The sequence below is a fragment of the Monodon monoceros genome, unplaced genomic scaffold (genome assembly GCF_005190385.1).
Source record: "Monodon monoceros isolate NGI ecotype Baffin Bay Population unplaced genomic scaffold, NGI_Narwhal_1 Super_Scaffold_5, whole genome shotgun sequence".
Classification (NCBI taxonomy): domain Eukaryota; kingdom Metazoa; phylum Chordata; class Mammalia; order Artiodactyla; family Monodontidae; genus Monodon; species Monodon monoceros.
Genome location: NW_021703782.1, coordinates 17,628,026 through 17,651,757, shown reverse-complemented (window position 1 = coordinate 17,651,757; position 23,732 = coordinate 17,628,026). Strand labels below are relative to the sequence as shown.

Sequence of the window (23,732 nt, the reverse complement as noted above, 5' to 3'; positions counted from 1 at the left end):
CTAACAAGTGAAGGAGTAACAGCAAAAAAGGCATACACATTTATCTGATGATAAAATTTTTATGTGGCATGGAGCAGGGTGTGGTGGTCTTCATAGAAAGAAGAGAATAATTCCAAAGAAATGGCTAATCTTGGAGGCTTTGGTATCATTTGGATGAAGGAGGATACACTTAAAGAGAAGGGACAAGATGAAGAAACGGAACTTTAAGCTTCTAGGGGTGGCAAATTGTAGAAAGGCAAATATATGGGAAGCTAAAAGTGGATAATGACAAGTTAGTGGACTCTCAGTGCCATCTCATCTCTGGTGATAAGATTGCTATTCTCTCCCTGGTATATAAAGGGGAAGGAGGACATCTTCACAAAGGGAATTTGTTATCTTGCTTTCAGGTACATAGTAGGAATGTAGAGAGCTCGTCCTGTGCTCTTTTTCTCAATTGCTTTCACCTCAAAATAATCATTATGCCAGAGTGACATATTTTCGGGTGACATATTCTGATCTATAAGATGATGTAATCGTCATCCCTCACTTGATATGAAATGATAGCAATGTAACTGGTTTCCCAGGCTCTAATGTCTCCATCCACTTTCTGCAACATAACCAGTGTGGTGTATCTGAGCACATAATTATGACCATGTCACTCTGCTAATTAAAGCACTTTTACCTACAGGATAAAGTCCAAACTCTGTGGTCTGGCATATAAGGTCCTCCATGATTTGGGTCCTACTTACCTCTCCCTTCTCATTCTATACCACAGTTCTACAATCAATCCCTTTCAAACTTCTTGAAATGTCTCTGAGAACATCATGCTACTTTGCTTCTCCTGCCTGGAAATCCCTGATTCCTTGTCCACCACTGACCTGGTGAGTATTTGCTCATCTTTCAAGGTGCAGCTTAAGTATTACCTTCTCTATGAAGTCTTTTCTGTCTGCTATCCAATTTGGACTCCAATTCTATTCTGCACATATTTCAACTACAGCACTGTATACATCAGTGTATCTTCCCCACTAGACAGGTGTCCTTTAAGAGCCAGGAAAATATCTTACTTATATTTGTATCTTTACCACATAGCTCAGTGCCTGTTTTATAATATTTAATAAAGTTTCAATAAATAATTCAATGAGTAAGTTAATGAAAAGATGAATATATTTATTGAAACTAAGGATCGAAACTTGGGATTCAGAGCCCTCAGTCAGACGGGTGTGGGGACGCTTCTGGAAGTAACATCAGGATGGCTGCCCAAGGAGAACCCCAAGTTCAGTTCAAACATGTATTGGTTGGTGATGGCAGTACTGGAAAAACTACATTTGAGGAATGTCATCTCACTGGTGAATTTGAGAAGTATATAGCTACCTTGGGTGTTGAGGACCATCCCATTGTGTTCCATACCAACAGAAGACCTATTAAGTTCAATGCATGGAATACAGCTGGTCAGGAGAAATTTGGTAGACTGAGAGATGGTTATTATATCCAACCTCAGTGTATCATCATAATGTTTGATGTAACACCAAGAGTTACAAGAAAAAAAAAGTTACAAGAATGTGCCTCATGGGCATAGAGATCTGGTATGAGTATGTGAAACCATCCCCATTGTGTTGTGTGACAACAAAATGGATGTTAAGGACAGAAAAGTTAAAGCAAAATCAATTGTCTTCCACCAAAAGAAGAATCCTCAGCACTATGACATTTCCGCCAAAAGTAACCACAACTTTGAAAAGCCCTTCTTCTGAAACTAATCAAAGACCCTAGCTTGGAGTTCATCGCCATGCCTGCTCTTGACCCACCAGAGGTGGTCACGGACCCAGCCTTGGCAGTGCAGTGTGAGCATGAGCTAGAGGTTTTTCAGACAACTGCTCTCTTCGATGAAGATGATGACCTGTGAGAAAATGAAGCTGAAGCCCAGCATCAGAAGTCTAGTTTATAGGCAACTGTCCTGTGATGTCAGTGGTGCAGCATGTTTGCCACTTTTTTATATAGCTAAGCAGAACGTGTGCTTAATCTTTGGGTTGCTGAAGGAGATGAATGGGCTTTGGAGTAAATGTGGCAATTAAACAAAATGCCTTCATTTTTTCAGACCTGCATATTTAGCTGTTTTGGAACACAGCTGTTTCCTTCTTGAGTTTCACATATAAGACTGCTACAGTCACATCACAATATTCAGTGGTGAAATCTTGTTTGTTACTGTCATTTCCATTCTTTTTCATTTAGAAGCAGAATCAAGTTGTATCTGAAACATCTAAAAACAAACAAACAAACAAACTTGGGATTCAGTAGAGGCTGTCATTACTTCACAAAGACAAATGAGATAACTGACCTAAAGACTAGACAGAGAAAAATCATGGAAGAGAAATTATCAAAGAAATAACATATGAAAAATTTTGTAGCTGAAAGAAAACACAAGACTTCAAACTGAAATAGACTGTTGCATGCCAAGTAAGATAAAGGAAAAAGAACTATACTCTAAAACATCATTGTAAACCCCCCAAACCTAAAAAGCCATGCTTTTAAAAATGTGTAGTTAGTTGCCTACCCAGAATTCACAAACCCCTCTATTTTCCCAAGAGAAACCTGATATTCAAGTTTCTAGATTTCCATTTAGCTCGTATGATTTAGAGGACACTGGCCTCACCTCCAGCATTCGGAACACTCTTATTGGCATATGCCAATCAGAGTAAATCTCCTCCTGAGTGACAGACTCAAGAATGATCATTGAAGCAGCAGGAAAGATTTGTGAGGGTGATCTGAGAATGTTTCTTCTTATTATACTGGAAAGGTTTCTGGTAGTAACCCTCTGTCTCCACCAGTCATGAATGAGGAAGTAGGTACCCCTAAGTGAAGGTAGCTACCCTCCATTCATGAGGCAACCAGATCAACCAACTCTGAAATCCATCCTATCTTGGATTTTCAGTTATTATTTAGGCCAGTTTGAGTTGTGTTTTTTGTTCTATGAGGCTGAAAGCACTGAATAGATATATTCATGGCAATAGAAAAATCAGACTGGGAATTCCCTGGCGGTCCAGGCATTCCAGTGGTTAAGGCTCTGTGCTTTCACCGCTGAGGGCACAGGTTCAACCCCTGTTTGGGGAAATAAGATCCCACAAGCTGCATGGTGTGGTCAAATTTTAAAAAAAAATCAGACTGACTTAGTAGATAATTAATAGATAGAAAAGGTAAGGACTAGGAGGTATTCAGAAGGCATAGGTTTCTTCTACCAATGATAAAAAAAACATGGATCATCACACTCCAGGGAAATAAAAATTGCACAGAAGGGCGTGGTTTAAATAGAAAAGAAAGTTAAAATGACATAATAAATAAATTTGAGCAACTGTTGAATTAGAAGGAAATATAATTAATTTAAACATTATTCTTTATATGGCATAGGAATTCAACTTTGGAACAAAAAGGAAAGAAACAATATCATTGCTCACTACTTGGCTCTTTACATTATTTATAAAGTTATAAGAATAAATGCTATTTACTGATTTTAGTTTCTAGAATTAACTGAGACAAAGCATAGATATGAACTATGGTTTCAGAATAGAATGTAAATATTCTTAACTTTAGCTAAATAAATAAGTAAATGACAGCTGGCAACAGCTGGGTGGTGGAAAGGGTTGGTAGTGATAGAGGTACGAGGGGCAAGTATACTAGAGGAGCTAGTATCTTTATTTTACTAACTGGCAATCTAGGAGATGCAGCCTGTACATGATGAGTAAGAAAGAGAGACGCAGTACCCAGCCTCCAAACTGGCAGCCAGTGATCCCTGACACTTGGTACTCATGCCCTTGTATGGTCCTTTCCTATATTTAGTATGACTGATATAAGTGTATGACCAGGAAGATCTTGCAGAAATGATGGTGTGTGATTCCAAAGCTAGTTCTTATGAGACACTGTAGTTTCCATGGGGCTTTCTCTCTTGGATCACTTGCTTCTGGTGTATGCCAGGTAATGAGGACACTGGTATAGTCTTGTGGATGTCTATGTGATGAGGATCTGAGGCTTCCTGCCCACTGCTAGTACCAACTTGCAATCCATGTGAGTGAGCTGTTCTTGGAATTGGATGCCTTTGGATGACTACAGCCCTGGTTAGCATCTCATCTGCAACTTCATGAGAGAACCTATATCAGAACCACCTAGCTAATCCTCTCCTAAATTCTGATCCAAAGAAACTGTCTAAGATAAAAAATGTTTATCACTATTTTAAACAGCTAAGTTTTAGAATGATTATTTAAGCAACAATAGATAACTGACACAGATTTTAGCACTAGAAGTGAAGTGAGGTTATAACAAAAACTGAAGTGTGGGAGTGGCTTGGGAACTGGGCAGTGGGTGGAAGCTGAAAAAAAAAAAGTGTTAGTGAAAACCTAAAGTGCCTTGAAGTGACTTTTCGTAGAACCTGGATGGCCTTAGAGGAGGCTGCTGGTGAGAGGTTAAATAAAACTAAGAAAAATGTAACTGAATACCAGAGAAAGGGAATCCTTGTTATGCAGAGACAGAACGTAGCAATACCGCTGCCTGAAGTAACATGGAAAATAAAAAATGTACCTAATGAACTGGGTGATCTAGTGAAGATCTCCACACAGGTGGGTGGATGGTGCCACCTGGTTTCTTCTTGTAGCTTATATTGAAACACAAGAGGAAAGAGATAAGCTGGAGAAAGAATTTTTATACAGTAAGAAGCCAGGACTTGATGAAGCCAGCTGTAAAAATTTTTCCAGTCTCTCCAGGTAGGAAACAACACTAAAATTAAGATATGGCTTTTAGTAGAATATAAAATGCTGGGCACTGTGAGGAAAAAGGTGAAGTCAAGGATGTGGCTATAAAATCTTTTGTTAATACCTCAAAAAGATCTAAGAACCATAGAGCTTTCTAAGAAGCTTAAGGGTGCTCTTTCTCAACAGTCTTAGCTGAAGATCAAGATGAAGGGGTTATCATAAAGAAACCCTATGTGTGCATTTCTGTTTAATGGAATAAATCCCCCCAAAGAAAATTATACTGGAAGAAATGTTGCTAGCTTGGACTGAAAGAGACAGAAACATATGAAAAGAAAGAAGCACTGGACCCACAAACTTATAGGCAGGAAGCAAGCAAACACAGGCAACTGTTCATAGAAAAGGTAGGGTAACTCAAAGGATGGCAACAGTAGCCCAGAAGGCAGAGATATGAGAACTATTCCAGGGAAGGAGTAAGACTGAGCCAAGAAACTTTCCGATCAAGAAAATTACAACTGGATTTCAGAATTGATATGGACAAGTGATCACTTTTACTCCACTTTTAAATGGAACTGTCTATAATGGTTTATCCTGTGTCTGTCCCACTACTGTATGTTGAACGTGTGGGGCAGATAAGAAGTCTCTTCAGTTTACAGGTGTTCAGGTTAACAGGATCTGTACAGTACCTATACTCAAGTAATCACACCTACACTTACACTAATTTAGATGGCAAGGTCCCAGACTTTCAGTAGAAGCTATAAAGGATAGGACCCGTGGGACATCTTGAGAAGAGGTAAGTGTATTTTTGGGGGAGTGGGGGCGGGTTAGATGTGAATCACAGAGGCCAGAAGGAAGAAGATGACCCCATTTCTGTTATCCTTGACCTTGTGTAGTCCCCTCACGCAAGCTCTATAATCCAGAGGCTATTACAGAAATGGTGGTGTGTGACTTTTGAGGCTAGGCCATAAAGCACATGGAAGCTTTCACCTGGCTCTTTCTTGGAACACTTGCTCTGGGGGCATCCAATGTCTGGTAGTGAAGAACTTAAGTCGCCCTGTGGAGAAGTGCAGATGGCAAGGAACAAAGTCAACACCAACAGTCAGCACCAACTCAACATCCATGTGAGTGAGCCGTTAGGAAGCAAATTCTTCAGCCCCAGTCAAGTTCTCAGATGACTGCAGCTCCAGCTGATGACTTGACTAAAATCTCATGAGCCAGGACCACACACACAGCTAATTTGCTTCCAAATTCCTGACCCACAGAAACTGTGAGGTAATAAGAATTTATTGCTGTTGTAAGTCACTAACTTTTAGTGTAATTTGCTGTACAGCAATAAACAACTTAGTCAAGAGATTTAAGTACTTTAATAAGAGTAACAAAAGTAACCAATAGAAAGACTAAATACAGTGGAATAATGGTATTGGGGGTAAAGAGTGGGACTAATGATGTGTGTGTAAATGAACAAAACGCTCATCTGTCACATTATTGACTGATAATGTCTAAAATTAGTAAAGAAATAGGTGAGTAAAGTTATTGTTTAGAAATTTGAAAAATTTTTAAAACTAAAGATAGAAATGATTCAGGCCTCTCACCTTCAGAGATGGCCCTTACTCTGTGGAGTGTGTTTCTCTCTAAATAAAACCACTTCTTACCCTAAAAAAAAAAAGAAATGATTCGAAGTGGTTGCCTCTGGGGCAGATAATTGAGTTTTAAGCCAAATTCATGTTATATTTTGATTTTTTTAAAAAGAATATTGTGGAATTTAAAATACATCAAAAATTAAATCTATCAATATAAATATATATGCTAACAAGTATGTCTATGTCAGATATTTTCACAGCTAATTTAAGAGATGCTTTAAACATTTAGCTTTGTTCTAAACATGAGAAAACTGAACAGGAATATGCCTCAGAATTCTTGTATTCAAATACATCAATATTGTTCTTTAATACTTTTGGGTAAAAATTTTAGAACTGATGTGTCATACTTTCCACACTGTAAAAGTTTGAATATTTTACAGAAACATTTGTTTAACTAACTAGAAGTCTATCTTCATATTGTAACTTCAGGAAATGCAAATGTTTGATACAAACTCACCTATTAAAATCAAATGACTCAGGGACTTCCCTGGTGGCACAGTGGTTAAGAATCCACCTGCCACATGAAAAATAAATAAGGACTCTGAAAAAGAATAAGAATAATGTCTGAGGACAAACTGTGCCAGTTATTAAGATATAAAGCTACAAGTAATTTTTTTTTAACTTACATCTGCTTAGTTTTTTATTGAGTTAAGTATAAAGGCCCAGTTAATCAACTCATTAAATTGGTCAAGGCAGGAAACTTGAACCATGTTAACAGGATTTAAAAAGCAGTTGGTCTTCTGAATAGCCAAAACAGTCTTGAGGGAAAAAAACGGAGCTGGAGGTATCAGAGTACCTGACTTCAGACTATACTACAAAGCTACAGTAATCAAGACAATATGGTACTGGCACAAAAACAGAAATATAGATAAATGGAACAGGATAGAAAGCCCAGAGATAAACCCACGCACCTATGGTCAACTAATCTACGACAAAGGAGGCAAGGCTATACAATGGAGAAAAGACAGTCTCTTCAATAAGTGATGCTGGGAAAACTGGACAGCTACTTGTAAAAGAATGAAATTAGAACACTCCCTAACACCATACACAAAAATAAACTCAAAATGGATTAGAGACCTAAATGTAAGACCAAGCACTATAAAACTCTTGGAGGAAAACATAGGAAGAACACTCTTTAACATAAATCACAGCAAGATATTTTTGATCCACCTCCTAAAGTAATGGAAATAAAAACAAAAATAAACAAATGGGACCTAATGAAACTTAAAAGCTTTTGCACAGCAAAGGAAACCATAAACAAGATGAAAAGGCAGCCCTCAGAATGGGAGAAAATATTTGCAAATAAATCATGGGACAAAGGATTAATCTCCAAAATATATAAACAGCTCATACAGCTCAATATTAAAAAAACAAACAACACAATCCAAAAATGGTCAGAAGACCTAAATAGACATTTCTCCATAGAAGACATACAGATGGCCATGAAGCACATGAAAAGCTGCTCAACATCACTAATTATTAGAGAAATGCAAATCAAAACTCCAATGAGGTTTCACCTCACACCAGTTAGAATGGGCATCATCAGAAAATCTACAAACAACAAATGCTGGAGAGGGTGTGGAGAAAAGGGAACCCTCTTGCACTGTTGGTGAGAATGTAAATTGAGACAGCCACTATGGAGAACAGTATGGAGGTTCCTTAAAGAACTAAGAATAGAATTACCATATGACCCAGCAATCCCACTATTGGGCATATACCCAGAGAAAACCATAATTCAAAAGGACACATGCACCCCAATGTTCATTGCAGAACTATTTACAATAGCCAGGTCATGGAAGCAACCTAAATGCCCATCAACCTAAATGCCCATCAGACGAATGGATAAAGAAGATGTGGTACATATATACAATGGAATATTACTCAGCCATAAAAAGGAACGAAATTGGGTCATTTGTAGAGACATGGATGCATCCAGAGACTGTCATACAGAATGAAGTAAGTCAGAAATAGAAAAACAAATATCGTATATTAATGCATATATGTGGAACCTATAAAACAGTACAGATGAACCGGTTTGCAGAGCAGAAATTGAGACACAGATGTAGAGAACAAATGTATGGACACTAAGTGGGGAAAGCAGCAAGGGGTGGTGGTGGTGGTGTGAAGAACTGGGAGATTGGGATTGACATGTATACACTAATGTGTATAAAATGGATGACTAATAAAAATAAAAAGACTGTACTGTTTAAAATGCTTCTATGACTTATCTCTGATTCCATGATAAACATCAAATTTCTCAGTCCATCATTCTTACCAAGCTCACTTAATACAAGCTCACCTTCACATTTCCCAGAGATATTTTTCTAATTGATTTGTTCAGAATTTTCTCAGTCTGTCTGTCTGTCTGTCTGTCTGTCTCTCTCTCTCTCTCTCACACACACACACACACACACACACACACACACACAAAGAAAATGGAACATGGAGGAAATACTCATGGATTTGGCATTATTTCATCTGAGAAAGGGAAGTCTGAAGTAGTTGTTTTCAATTACGTGAAGAGTACTGGTGGAGAAAATAATGAAAACCAGCTGTGTTTCGTCTCAGCTAAGTCTGAAGCAAGGAGGAAATAGGTCAGAAGAGACTAGAGTGACAAACAATAAGATTTTTAAAGAGGTCCATGCTCTTCTATGAGAATTGCTTAGTGGTCTCTTCATTATCCTATTCGCATATCATCTTCACCAAGAACACAACAAATGACAGTTTCCTGACAGCTCTGGTTTCTATCTGACACAAGCGGTTGGATGGGATTATTGCAGGGCAGTGAAGGATTGGGAGATTTACAGGTTACTGTGGGGCAACAGGAATTGGTAGGCCTGCTCTCCTGACTGGGAAAGACTCAGCACTTATCCAGTCACAATGGCCTCCAGATGGAAGGCACACTCAAGACAGAGAGTCACACGGTTAAGCTTAGGAAGCTGCTCTGGACGCTCTTCCAGTGGACTAGAGAGGATCTCCTGCAGGAATGTGGGTGAGTTGCCTCCATGACCTTTACTGGCTGGGTGGGGAAACTAAAGGGACACTCCCAACAGGAAGTAGGCAATAAAGAGAGCATAGAACCATCATAGAATTAACATGAAGGCAAAATAAATCAACTTTTTGCTATTTGGGATTATTTCACTTTTCCCTGTCAAAATATTGAAAAGGAGAAGACTTTTTTTACGTTTAAACTCTTTGAAGGGTTATTTTTATTCTGCTGCTTCTTGGCTTGATCTTCTCTATGTTTCCAAGCATATAGACCACATGGGTGTTTTGTCCCTTGCTTAGCGCTCCAGAAAAGACTCTCCATGGGTGAGGGGCTTCTGCAACCTCTTTGGGGGTAGTGAGGGCAAGATGGGCTCCCTTATGTTGGTGGAATAGTCCAGGGCTATATGACTAAATCGTGTGATTTAAGAGGTGAAAGTGCCTTAGGGAAAATAAACTTTTCTCAGTTGCTGGGGGCATAATTATTTTTCAACTTAATAAATTATAATCTTTATAGCAACAAAGGCTTCTGATGTACCTTAAAATAGAAATGTTTTCATAATAAAGCATATGATGGAAAGGAAAATTAAGGTCAAATATCAACATGAAAGCAGAGGACTGTCAGTAGACAGAAAGACACAACATGAAGTCCTACATGATTAGCAAAAGTGAGCTAAAATTCAGTTCTATTTCTTGCAGCCAAAATAAGACAGCTGAAATGCAATGCCTCTTGAGGTCATTTACTGACTTGGATTGTGCAAGTGACCAAGAACAGATGGTTTTCTTGGAACTGGGTTTGATTGAAAGGGAGGAAAAACACAAGTTTCCCAAAGACAATCAAGTCTTTCTCTAATATTCTGTCCTTCTTGTCTCCTACCCCCAGGATCCAATCACAGAAATCTACTCTGGCTCCTACACTCCAGCCTCTGCCCTGAACCACATCTAAGATGTATGGTAGCAGGAGATCTGGCCCAAGACAACATTATGAAATAGTTTGGGTTTGGGTTTGGGTTTTTTGTTATTATTTGTGCTTCTTTACTCAAACTCTTCCTTTCTCCCTTCTCCGTGTAGCCTTTCTTATTCTTCATTTTTTTTCCCAAAGCACAGTCCTAGGAGTGATTCCTTGGTCAATTGGTGTAGAATCATGTCCCAGGAGAATGGGAAAATTGCATGGTGTATCTTTCCTGACACTAACAATGGCTTTCAGCATGTGAGTAAAATGAAAGTTACAAGGAGCTTTGAAGGGAAAAATAAGGGGAAAAAGGAATGCTGAAGTCAGGAGACATGAGTTCCAGTCTTCGACCCTTTTCTATTTACTAGCTGTGAACCATTTAGGCAAATCATTTCATTTGCCTGTGACTTATTTCTGAAAATGGCAATAATACATTAATTGCCTAGGGGAAGAATCATTTAGGATCTATTTCTGTAAGAGAGATAGTGAAAGAATAGCCTACAGCCAAGGAGAGTTGAGCAGGCTGGAAGGATAGTGACTGTATGTGTAAAATTTATCTGAGTTGTTTTTTACACAAACTGACCAGTTCCCCAAGACCATGTTATGACATAGGAGAGACTTCGTTCTCCTATTTGTGGAATCATGATAATATCACAGTGTACCCTTAATCTGCATTAAATACAATTTTTTATTTAAAATATATTTTTACTTTTGATTTTTTGTGTGTGAGTAATTTATTTTATGATGGACTGACGTTTTGGCCCTCAGGAATTCTTGTAAAGTGAAAAAAAGTCTGAGTTAATAAAATTGTGTTTAAATGTAATGAAATTTCTATAAGTACCAAATTTAGCATTTCATGAAGTTAACATGTATTTGTGGACATTCTGTTAAATATTTTTGCATTTTCGCTTTCTCAACATATTTTGAAGCCAATAATGTATTCTGTAGGTTTCAAACCTTAACAAGCTTAAAGTCTTTAAGCACTTTTGGCTCTAGCACCCTTTCAGCAGAGCAGCCCTCCAGCTGCCTGGTCCCCTGGCAGCAATGAGTGGGATTTTAAATGCTATTTACCTCAGGGAAGTAGTATCTGCCCTGAGCTGCTCACCTCGGAGATTCTATACACTGTCAGAGGCACAAGTCTCCTTTTCACTAGCCTGACCTTAATGCTGTTGCTTGGAGCCTGACAAAGAAAGAGACGTAGAATCCAACCAGATGTCATTTAATTTCTTTGAAAATTTTGTCCATAATAAGAAAGAGAAAATAAACAAATAAATAAAAAGCAAGATCCAACCAAGATATGAAGGAAGTTGCTATAACCTTCAGGCTGGGCACCAATTGACTCAAATCAAATTTGAAAATTTAAGAGATAGTATAAATCAGGATAATGGAATTCTAGTCGAAAGAGATAAACCTGGAATCCTATGCTATAAAAACCATAGAAAGGAGCTAGCATGTGCTAGTGGCCCAGTCATCTTGTTCCAGTTATCTATTGCAGTGTAACAAATTATCCTAAGATTTAGTGGCTTTAAAAGAAACTTGTTATATTTATATTCCACAGTTTTGTAGGTCAGGTGTTCAGATGGTTTCCCCAGGGATGGTTCGATTCAGAAGCACAATATCTGGGGCCCCAACTGGAATGACATGAATAGTTGTGGACCGGGACAGCTGGAGCTGGCCAGACAGCTCTCTCTATCCACATATGGCATCTGTATGTGGCTAGTTTGGGCTTTCTTGTAGCATTGTGGACTCAAGGTTGTTAAACTGTTTACATAGCAGCTGGCTTCCTTCAGAATGAGCATTCTTTTTTTTTTTTTTAAATTTTTCGTGTGCTGAGAAAGTTTTTTTGGTTGCACCGGGTCTTAGTTGTGGCAGGGGGGCTCCTTAGTTGTGACATGTGAACTCTTCATTGCAGCATGCATGTGGGATCTAGTTTCCTGACCAGGGATCGAACCCGGGCCCCCTGCATTGGGAGCATGTAGTCCTATCTACTGGACCACTGGGGAAGTCCCCAGACTGAACATTCTGAAGGGATGTTCAGAGGGGAGGAACAAGACTTCCTTTCCATCACATTCTGTTGGTTACAAGCAAGACACAGATTCTGAGGGGAGGGACTACACAAGGCTGTGGATTCCAACAGGCATGGTTCATTGAGGGAGCCATCTTTGAAGACTGCCCACCACACCACGTTTCTTATCCTGACTGAAAGTCTATGGTTGGTAAATATCTCAGGTTCTGATGACGGCAACTCCAATTTACCTGGAATAGGAAAACTCTTGGGAAGGCTTAGAACTGAGTTTACAGAGATAAAAAAATCAAATATTAAATAATAATTTGGGGCTAAATTTAGAAATCATTTATATATATGGACAATTTGTTATATGTGTGTATATGACAGAATAGCTTTGTGATTCCAATTTGAAAAGTGTAATTAAATAATTTATTTTGGGCTTGAGTTTTGGGGCAAAAGAGAGAGAAGAACAAGTTTGTAAACAATATTGCAATGTTTAAGGGAATTTGGAATTCACTACATTTTTTAAATTAACTTATTTAGATTTAGGAGAGTAGCTAGATAAAAGAGATTTTACTTTTTAGGTTAGGCATTCCAAGTGCTTTAAAAGAAATCAAGTATATTACACTTACAAAAGTAATTTTAAATGTTTGTAAAAATGTAATTAAGTTATAAATAGGGTTGCTTATTTAGGATATTTTGTTCAGTACAAACTGATTAAATGGTAATCAAAAGCCTCCTTAAAATGATTGTTAAATTCACTGTATTTATAGATAGAATAATGAAAATGAACTTAAAGCTTACATTCAACTAGACTTAAAGAGAACTAGGATTTTTACATTAATAAATTAAAACTTAATTTTTTTAAAAATAGACACAGTCTTTGATGTGCAGAAAACCATCCAGGCACAGGAGGCACACAAATTGATATTTTTGATTCCATCCTATTCTTTCCCACCCTACTGAAAGCAGCATTCTCTGCCTTACTCTGTCAGAATTATTAACTCTAGTGCTAAACCCCTGTTAGTCTATTAAAAGTATCAAACTCTTATTTAACACTCTTTGAGTAAGGAAGCAGCCTTAGAGGTGATCAGAAAAGGTATCTGAGGGACAGCACATTCCCCTACAGATCCAGTTTGGGGTGCCTGAGCTTATAAGATTGGGCAAAGGGTGCTCTTTTAAAAAAATAATATAAACTCCAAATATAAAATAAGTGATGGAATTAAACATATTCAGATGAAAAAAATCATAATAAATTACAAATTTAAAAACTATTACAAAATCCAAAGAGATAACATAATTTTATCAACCAACTGCCTGATCCATTCTATAATATTGTTTTTCTACCTTTTTAAACTGTTTTGGCTACATACTTTGATTGCCTATTCATACAGTGGTTTTGTAATAGAGAAAAGAAATAGAATAGAAAAGGTTATACATTTTTTCCCTCTAGTATAAATGAACAGTTCTTCATTATTATTACAAAAGTTTCATTCAGCTTCACAATTTTTGTTGATAATGTGATGTGAATTTTTTAAACTTTTGTTAAACTTGAGTCATCCTCTAACAATTTTCTTTTATATGTGGGCTTTAAGATTTGGAGCACCTTTCCATAGGCTAGCATCTGGATCCATACATTTTAAACTTTTTCCTACTCTATCTATGACCTCCTAAGTTAGATCACAGATATGTTCATGTCTCAGTACAATTGCTAACCTTCACTTTTATGTACAAATGCTGAATGGTTGGCACAGCAGGTAGTAGGGGTTTTCTTAGAAGCCATGTTTATGCCATAATAGATAGCAGTAGCAAGATTATATTAGAATGAACCCTGAAATATAGCCCATTAAACCAAAATTAAATGTATTGCTAAATCAGCTTCCACTCAGGAAGATCTCAATAATGGTGCTGTCTCTCCAACACTACCATTAGACAGAGACGTCCAAGTCATAAAAGAAAGTGGTCCTAACCAGTTGTGGAATAAATATTATTTCATATAGGATAAATATTATTTTATAAGGATAAATAAATATCCTACTTTTGAAATTTTACAAAAATGTATAACCATGTGATCATATAGCATATGTACAGTTGTGTTGAAATAAAAAAAAATAATTTAGGTTTGATTATATATGCAAAATACGCTAATCGTAAATCATTTGAAAATTACTTAAAGGTATAAGGAAAAAAAATAGAAGCTGCCCATCATTCTCTGACCAAGATGTAATTGTTCTGAATGTTTTTGAATGTTCCTTGTGAAATTTTAAAAAACATAGTTGCAGTCTAAGCTGCAACATTTTGATAAGGCCAAGCTGAAATAATTGCTTTGGCCACTTGGAAAATTCCCCCCCCCAACTCCCCACTAGGATTGTATACACTGTATAAAAATGGCTTCACAAAAATGTAAAAGAACAATGTAAACAATTCACCAAGTAACATATACAAAATCCTCTGTTCTGCACCTGCCTGACAACAACCCACTCCTCACCCTACACTTGAACTTCATTTTAACCACCCAGAGTGATTTTTTTTCTCTTTTAGCTTTTAATTTTGATATTATATATATATATATATTTGTGTGTATATATATATATATATATATATATATATATATATATATATATATATAGGCTGCATAACATGGCATCCAGGATCTTAGTTCCCCAGCCAGGGATCGAACCCGTGCCCCCTGCAGCAGAAGCGCGGAGTCCTAACCACTGGACTGCCAGGGAAGTCCTTGATATAATTTTAGACTTGCAGAAAAGTTGCAATAATAGGACAGGGAGTTTCCAAATACTCTTCACCCAGTTTTTCCTAAAGTTAACATCTCTAACCGTAGTACTATTGTCAAAATCAGGAAATTAACATTGATATGATGCTATTAACTAATCTACAGATTTTATTTGCATTTCACTAGTTTTCCCACCAATGTTCTTTTCCTATTCTGGGAATCAACCCAGGATTCCACATTATATCTAATTGCCATGTCTCCATCACCTCCTTTATGACAATTCCTTAGTCTTTCTTTGTCTTTTATGACTTTGGTACTTGCAGGGTACTGGCCAGATATTTTGTAGAACATACTTCAGTTTGGATTAGTCTGATGTGTTCTCCTGATTTGATTGAGTTTATGCATATTTGGCAAGAATACTACTACAGAAGTGATGGGCTTTTCTCAGTGCATCACCTTAGGAGATACATAATGTCTATATGTTTTATTACTGGTGATGATAACTGATCACTCAGTTATGTTGGCCTCTGCCAGGTTTCTGTTCTGTAAAGTTACTGTTTTTCCCCTTGTAATTAATATCTATTTTGTGAGTTGATGCTTTGAGGCTTTGTGAACATACTGTTTTTCATCATACTTTCACTAATTTTAGCATTCATTGATGATTCTTGTCTGCACTAAAGGACTTTTAAAAACTAGAGTACAGAATTTGGGACCCAAGACAATAAGGCAAGATTACAACCTATCCATCCTTGAATTTTTAATTTTTATTAATCTTTCAGTTTATGGAATGTCTTTTAAATATTTTTTTCAAGGAAGGTAATATGAAAATGTTTCTTAAGCCTTATTACAACGAACATTTATTTTTGTTGCCCTCACTCATGTGGTCTAACCCAACTGAGCTACAGTCTTCACATTAAAAGCTTGTTGGGTGTTGCTCCATTATTTGTTACTGTCAAACTTTCATTTTTTAATAGAAGTAGCTGCCCTTTTTATTTTCCTGAATTCCTGGAGAGTAATTTTTTCCTTATAATTTGAAAGTCCAGCCAAGAATAGATATAGTGATGTCTTTTAGTGATTTTTGTTTGGAAGATGGCACTTTTAATCTGCATATTCACTTATATATGCATACATTCAGATATTTCCGATTTAGAAAAAGTTTACTTTGCTAAGTCTCTCATCAGTGCTTTCATTCTTGGTGTCCTGATTTCTCCCTGAGGATCATGCATATTTCTGAGGTAAGATTTTGCTTCTTTAATTGTCTATACTTATTGTCACCTTCACTGTTTTATCTATTTGACCTTTCCTTTACATTGTAAAAAGACCTCCCAAATTTCTCATCTATATCAATCGTTCAGTTTTCTGTAGTATTATTTTATTCCTTATTCCCTTCAAGTGATATTTATTCTGTTGAATTTCTAATTTGAGGGGAAATCTTCACTTGATATAGCTCCCTTTTTATCTCATCTTCTTGTCTTTTCATATCAGACTGTTCTTTATTATTTTTTCTTCCTATTTAATACAGATTATAGCTTCTCACATATTATTGAGAGTAGTAAATGATTTTCTAAAAGTTTCTTCTTTTAGAAGTTTCTATAACTTCTATGATGATGTTTGCATTCCTCAATCTTGAAGTTTGGTTTTGGTTTATTTTTTTTCTAATTTTAAACAAAGTCCATATTTTTTTGTTTCCTATATACTCACCCTTGAATGAGGAAAACCCCATCAGACCTGTATTTTTACAGCAGGCAGAGTGTGTGGTTTTCCCTGGCCCCCCTGTCTAGCTTAGTGCAGTTGTAGGTCCTGCTTCTTACAGAGGGGTGGCAATTAGAGCCTTTAAGCCTAAAACCTAACAAATGTTCCTCTACTGTGGCTGCTTTGGACTAAAGTGGAATAATTTCCTGTGATTTCCTGGCTCTCTGATAATTCAAACAGATGGCATGTATTCAAAAATCTACTGCTTTCAGATTGCACTGTTTCTGTCTTGTTCACTGGTTATATTGATTTAATTGTGAGGACTGCAGATGGTCCTTATCTTTCATATGATAAAACTTTTTACAACCTTCGATTTTGAACATTATTCCCTAATTCCTTCGAGTACTCAAAATTTTTGATTATGTGATGGTTGATATATACCATACTACTCAGAATGCACTACCTTATGTTATAATAACAGGGCTGGGATTCATAATTCTATTATAGAGATGTGCTAATTTTGGTGAGCACTAGTACAAACTACACATGGGATACACATATAAACACAAACTACACATATGATATACCGTTGACCCTTGAACAACATGGGGGTTAGGGGTGTCAACCCTCCCCACAGCCAAAAATCCACATGTAATTTACAGTTGGTCCTCTGTATCCACATGTTCTCCACATCTGCATATTCCATCAACCATGGATCATATAGCATTGTAGTAATTATTATTGAAAAAATCCTCCTATTAGTGAACCCACATAGTTCAAACTTATGTTGTACAAGGGTCTACTGTGTATGTTTATATATACATATATATATATATACACACATATAAATATTTTATACATATACAAAATGTACATATGAAACAGATGTATATTATGAAATATAATTAGAAACGACCACCCAAAATAATACCTACATATTACCAATAACATTAAATTTACCTGTGTATTTATCCCTAATCCCTCTCTCCCAGACATAACTTTATAGAATTTTGTATTTATAATTTCCTCTCTTTTAAAAAACATGGTTAACATCACATATAAATATGTTTCTAGTTATTTAGTTTTGCCTTTTATCCACCATATTCAGACTTTTATATATACACCGACGTACACAATTTTTGAGCTGTTGCTTACTGGTCCTATCTTCCAGCCAACAAGTTATATTTTAGTACTATCAACATCTTTGTATGTTTAACAGTGTTTGTGGAATTATTTGAATATCTTAGTTCATCCTTAGTTCATAAATGAAGTAGAAAATGGGAAAAATAAAAGTGTTGATGCTAGTAATAGGAAATAAACTTATAAACTTCATATAAGAATAGAAATAATGAGGAATATCAAAATTTGTTATTTTAGCCTTGATGAGATGTTCATTGGGTTTAATCCATATCACTATAGGTTCACTTGTAAAGAAAATGTAAAAAGAATAAATGAATTCTAGGGGCTTCCCTGGTGGCGCAGTGGTTGAGAATCTGCCTGCTAATGCAGGGGACACGGGTTCGAGCCCTGGTCTGGGAAGATCCCACATGCCGCGGAGCCACGGGCCTGTGAGCCACAACTACGTGAGCCTGCGTGTCTGGAGCCTGTGCTCTGCAACAAGAGAGGCCGCGATAGTGAGAGGCCTGTGCACCGTGATGAAGAGTGACTCCCGCTTGCCACAACTGGAGAAAGCCCTCACACAGAAATGAAGACCCAACACAGCAAAAATAAATAAATTAATTAATAAACTCCTACCCCCAACATCTTCTTTAAAAAAAAAATGAATAAATGAATTCTAGAAGTACATTTGAAAGGTGGAGTGTAATTAAATAATATAATATATTAATTGACTTCTCTATCTATTTATAAACATGAATTATGCTCAAAGTTAAAGGACTATGAATTCATTCTTTCCAACATCCAGTTAACCAGGGCTCTTTCACTTCCCTCACTTCCCTAGTTGGATTCTTAGAACTACAAGCTTCATATGGATATAGGAAGGGGGACACCAATGTGGAGGCAGAGTAGCCGAGTAAACTGGGTGGGACTCAAACTTAGCTGCCCAGTCTTCTGGATGGTAGAGACTTTGTTTTCCTGACCTAGGGAAAGTGTAATGGAGGGATGGGGCATGAGTTGGTCTTTTTTTCCTATTTTTGTATAAGCAATCTCAAAGTCTTAATGGTGGCAGAACAATGAGTTTTTTCTCCATATTCAGTTTTCAGTTATTCAAACAGCCTTACCATTTGTGGAAATTCATCAAAGAATTTAGCATTATTTTGATTATCAGTTTTTATGTATCAGGATTTCTTATTTTTGTTTTTTTTTACTTCTTTTCAGGTATTTTACTTGAGAAAGAAGAGAGGTTGAAGGGATGGCTAGCCAGATGCTATTTTTAACCAAAAGTCAACAGTTAATATTTGTAAGGAGAACAAATATAGGATCAAATATAGCAGTGCAAATCACTTCAAAAACTCTTGTTTCAATTCAGCTTCCCATCAATGCTCTGAAAGAGAAAGGTCAGTATGGGAGAGAAGTCTCGAGTTTCGTGTTATGGCCTCTTCACAATCACTGGAGTCATGAAGCTTTCTGGAGAAGGGTTAGTACTGAGTATTATATTACAAACTGTAATAGGGAAGAGCAAAATCGGACTCCATGTTGGATCTGTTTCTTTTACTTTAACCTTTGCTTTTCATTGCTTTTGTTATTATAATTACTAAAAGGATGCTGTCTATAGCTGTAAGCTATAAAGACCTGCCACAGGGAACCCTGCCCACCTGTGAATGGCTGCAGAAAAGAAGTTAACACATTCCTTCCCTGATGCAGGCCAAGCAAAGAGATATCTTGCAAAACTAATGGCCTTTTTACTTTACTTCCTCACCTCCTCCCCCTCTCTGTTCTATAAGAGAAACTGGCATCCAGACCCTGATAAGAAGTTTTTGGGGACACTAGTCCACCATCTCCTTGGTCTAATGGCTTTCCAAATAAAGTTGTTATTCCTTGCCTCAGTACCTTGTCCCCCAATTTATTGGCCTGTTGTGCAGCAAGCAGAGAGAGCTTGGAGTCGGTAACAAAACCAGAGAGTAGAATAGGAAATCATGTGTTTTAACTGATATAAATGAGTAGATAAATAAATGTGTGTGTGGGGTAAGAGCTATTCCTTATAGTAGACTATTATTTAATAAATGTGGAAGTGATGATGGAAATAGAAAATCCCTCTTTGTAAACCATCATAGTTGTATTTGATATAGGCAGGAGTCATCCATGGATGTTGAAGTTTCTGTGTAGAGGAGAAAAAACAATTTTTCTTCTACCCTTCTAAGTCCTCAGCTGAGAATCCCCTATAATAAGACAAATTAATAAGAGGAAAACAAACATAAGTTTAATAAAATAAAAATAAAAACCTTCTGTATACATGGGAAATACACGGAAAAACTGAGAAACTCCCTGAAATGGCCCAAGACACAACCTCAAGTACCATCTTTGATTAAAAACAAAAGAAATGTTAGGTGGTGGGGAGGGAGGAGAGGCAGTTATAGGAGGTTATCAGGAAAAGCACAGTAAATAAGGGTAAGATTGTTATGCAGATTTAAGTAAGTGACTTTTCCATTGATAAGAGTTTCTTCTGGTTTATAGCCTTCTTTCAATTTTCCGTACAGAGACAGATACATTCTTACAAATGGAGATTTCCTGTATAGATGCAAATGTTCTTTACAAAATGGTAATTTCTACTCTGTTTTCACAGTTTCTCTTGTGTCTACTGTTTCTTAAAAATAACCAACAAGATAACCCTTTGCCAAAGAGGTATATTTTGGTATTCTACTCCCCTTCAGTGGGTAGAGGTCTAGTGAGGAAAAGAATATGAGTGTAATATTGGAGTATCTCCTTACAAAGTTCTGATCAAACACATAGTGTCCCTCCTGATGTGCAAATTGAGAAGGGAGCAGCAGCCATTCTGTGGGATTCCTGCCAAGCATGCATGGCCTGAATCTGGTAAGGGGAAATGTTGGATGGACCCAAATGGAGGGGCAGCTTACAGAAGGAAAAGCATGAATTTTTAATACTGTCAAGGACTATGAGTGCAGGACTGAGAACTGTTCCAGACTGAAGGAAACTTATGCAACATGATGCTATGGTGTAAATGATTGTGCCTTCTCAAATTTGTATGTTGAAATCCTAGCTCCCAATGTTATGGTATTAGGAAGCAGGGCCTTTGGGAGGTGATTAGGTCATGAAATTACTGCCCTTATAAAAGAAGCCAGAGAGAGCTCCCTTGCCCTCCCACCACGTGAGTGAAAGATAGAACATGACACCCCAAATAAGCCTTTTTGGCATAAGGATTATTTTGAGCTGATTATTTTGAGAAACTGCAGACACAAGAGAAACTCTGAAAATAGAGTAGAAGTTACCCTTTGTCAAAAGAAGTCTAAATTTATAAAGGAAATTTACATTAGAAAGAAGGCTTCTTTCAGGAACAGAGCTATTACCAGAGTTGACTTTTTCACCTGAGAGACTTATCTGCATGGCAGGGCAGGCTTTTTTTTTTTTTACCAAACATCATCTCCTCGTCTTGTCTTGCTATGAATTGCCTTCCCCGCTTTGCAGTCCCAGACTCCTACCCCTTTCCTTAGCTCAGGAGGGTACATAAGCCTCAAAGGTCTGGCTGCCTTTTGAGTCTCTTATCTTTGTGGACCTCCCATAGGTATGTACATAATTAAATATTTTCCCCCTGTTAATCTGTCTTATATTACACAGGGGTCTCAGCCAAGAACTCAGAAGGGTGGAGGGAAAATTATTTTTCCTCTCCTACAGGAGAATACAATGAATAACTTGTGATCAAAAAGAGGGCCCTCACCCAACCATGCTAGCATTCTGATCTTGGACTGCCAGCTTCTAGAACTGTGAGGAATAAATATTTGTTGTTTATAAACTACCCAGTATGCCGTATTTTGTTATAGCAGCATAAACAGACTAAGACCCATAACAACTAAATACAGCACCAGTTTCTGTGCAGGATTCTGAACCAGAAAGGAAAAAGAAAGGTTGTTAGGACAACTAGAAAATTTGAATGGAGCCTACAGATTGGATGCTTATGTTGTTGCAATGTTGATTTTCCTGTTTGGGAGGGTTATAGAGTGGTAATATAAAAAGTAACCTTGTTTTTAGGAGATACACACTCTAGTATTTAGGGGTGATAGAGCACCATGTCAGAGAGAGACACACATACCATAAAGGGAAAAGGGGGAGGAGGAGAGTACATATGATGTAGTGTTAAAAAACAAAATTCAACTGAATATATTTAAAGATCAAATTGGCTTTATTCAACAATTCATGAATTGGGCAGTATCCCATCTAACAAATAGAGAGGCACTCCTCTGAGCTGCAGAAAAAGGAAAGTTTTTATAGACAGAAAGGGTACAAGAAAGGCAATTTTCTAGCAAAAATTGGGTAGTTTCAGGCTTATATCACCCTCCTTTGGGGGACAGAAGGGGTCTTTGAGAATTATCTCACTAGTGCTGATCAGGAAATTCCATACTGACCTGTTAATATTACATTCCTGAGGGAAGTTGAGACTGCAATTAGGTTAGGTGTTAAGTCTCAGTTTGCTCATGTGGGGCTTAGCACAATTGACTCCATTTGGGACCTGTTGCTGCTTCTTTTTTTTTTTTTTTTTTTAAACAATTTCCCCCTTTTCATCAGACTCTTAGCTTAACTGAGAGGTGAGATCAAAATTTAAGCCATTAGTGCCCCTCCCAATTACTGCTCTGAAGTTATCATACATCTTGTTAATCCTCTGTGTAGTATTCACAGGTTATGTATTTTGTTGAATCTCTGGCATTCACAGGTCATGACTTCAGGTTCACATTTTTTTAGTTGATCATTCTCTTCATTTCTTTTCTGGCATTCTAGTGTTATGGAAATCATTTTCTTGGTGGTCAGTGGCTACAAACACACATTTAAAGCTTTTGAGAGAATACAGCGTGCCAGGGAGACTACTATGATTATTATAAACACAATAACTCCCACTGTCTGAAGTTCACTTCAAAGCCATGGTCCCCAAGACCCTAACCAATCAGAAGCAAATAAGTCAAGGAAAGACCCTTTTGAAGGAGTTACATTTTTAAGCCAAGTGCCTTGTTCAACGATCTTATATAAATGAGTTTCAACTTCCCCAGAAGTATTAATGCAGGTACAATAGGTGATGTTGGCCACAGCACAGACAGCTCTTTGCTCTATTAAAAGATAACCAAGGACCATCTTAAGAATAACTTTGGCCAGAGAGTCTAAAGATTTTGTAGAGCTGCTACTGTCTTAACAGTGGATTCTGCAATATTTTCGAGCATTAAAGAGAGATTCCTGATCATATTTTCATTCACTCCTAAGTTGGGAGGTAGGGCCCTGCTAAAGGAAGAAAATCCTGAGTCATGAATGCCTCCTGGTAGGGTCTTTCTAATTAGGTGATATAAATTCAGGGGAGTCAACTAGTGAGGGGTCTTAGTTCATTTGTGAGAAGTTAGGGGGCACAGTCAGATAACCTAAAAGGCATTGCCCAGTTATGTACCAGCTATCAAGGCATTCACGGGCCCAAGGAGAATGGCAACCACCACAGACAAAAACAAACTATGTTGGGACAAAACTATAATTCAAAAAGATACATACACCTCTATGTTCATAGCAGCACTATTCACAGTAGCCAAGATATGGAAATAACCTAAATGTTCATTGACAGGTGAATGGATAAAAATGTGGTACATACAATGTAATACTACCTTGCCATAAAAAAAGAATGAAATGATGCCATTTTCAGCAACATGGATGGACCTAGAGATTATCATATTAAACGAAGTAAGTCAGAAAGAGAATGACAAATACCATATGACATCATTTATGTGTGGAATCTAAAATATAACACAAATGAATTTATTTATGAAACAGACACAAACTCACAGACATAGAGAACAGACATGTGGTTGCTGTGGGGAGGAATGTATTCGGAGTTTGGGATTAGCAGATGCAA

General features: G+C 37.2%; 1 pseudogene; it reads left to right on the top strand.

Moving 5' to 3' along the window:
* The first annotated feature begins 1,228 nt into the window (after nt 1-1,228).
* Nucleotides 1,229-1,879, top strand: LOC114884402 (annotated as a pseudogene).
* The last annotated feature ends 21,853 nt before the right edge of the window (nt 1,880-23,732 follow it).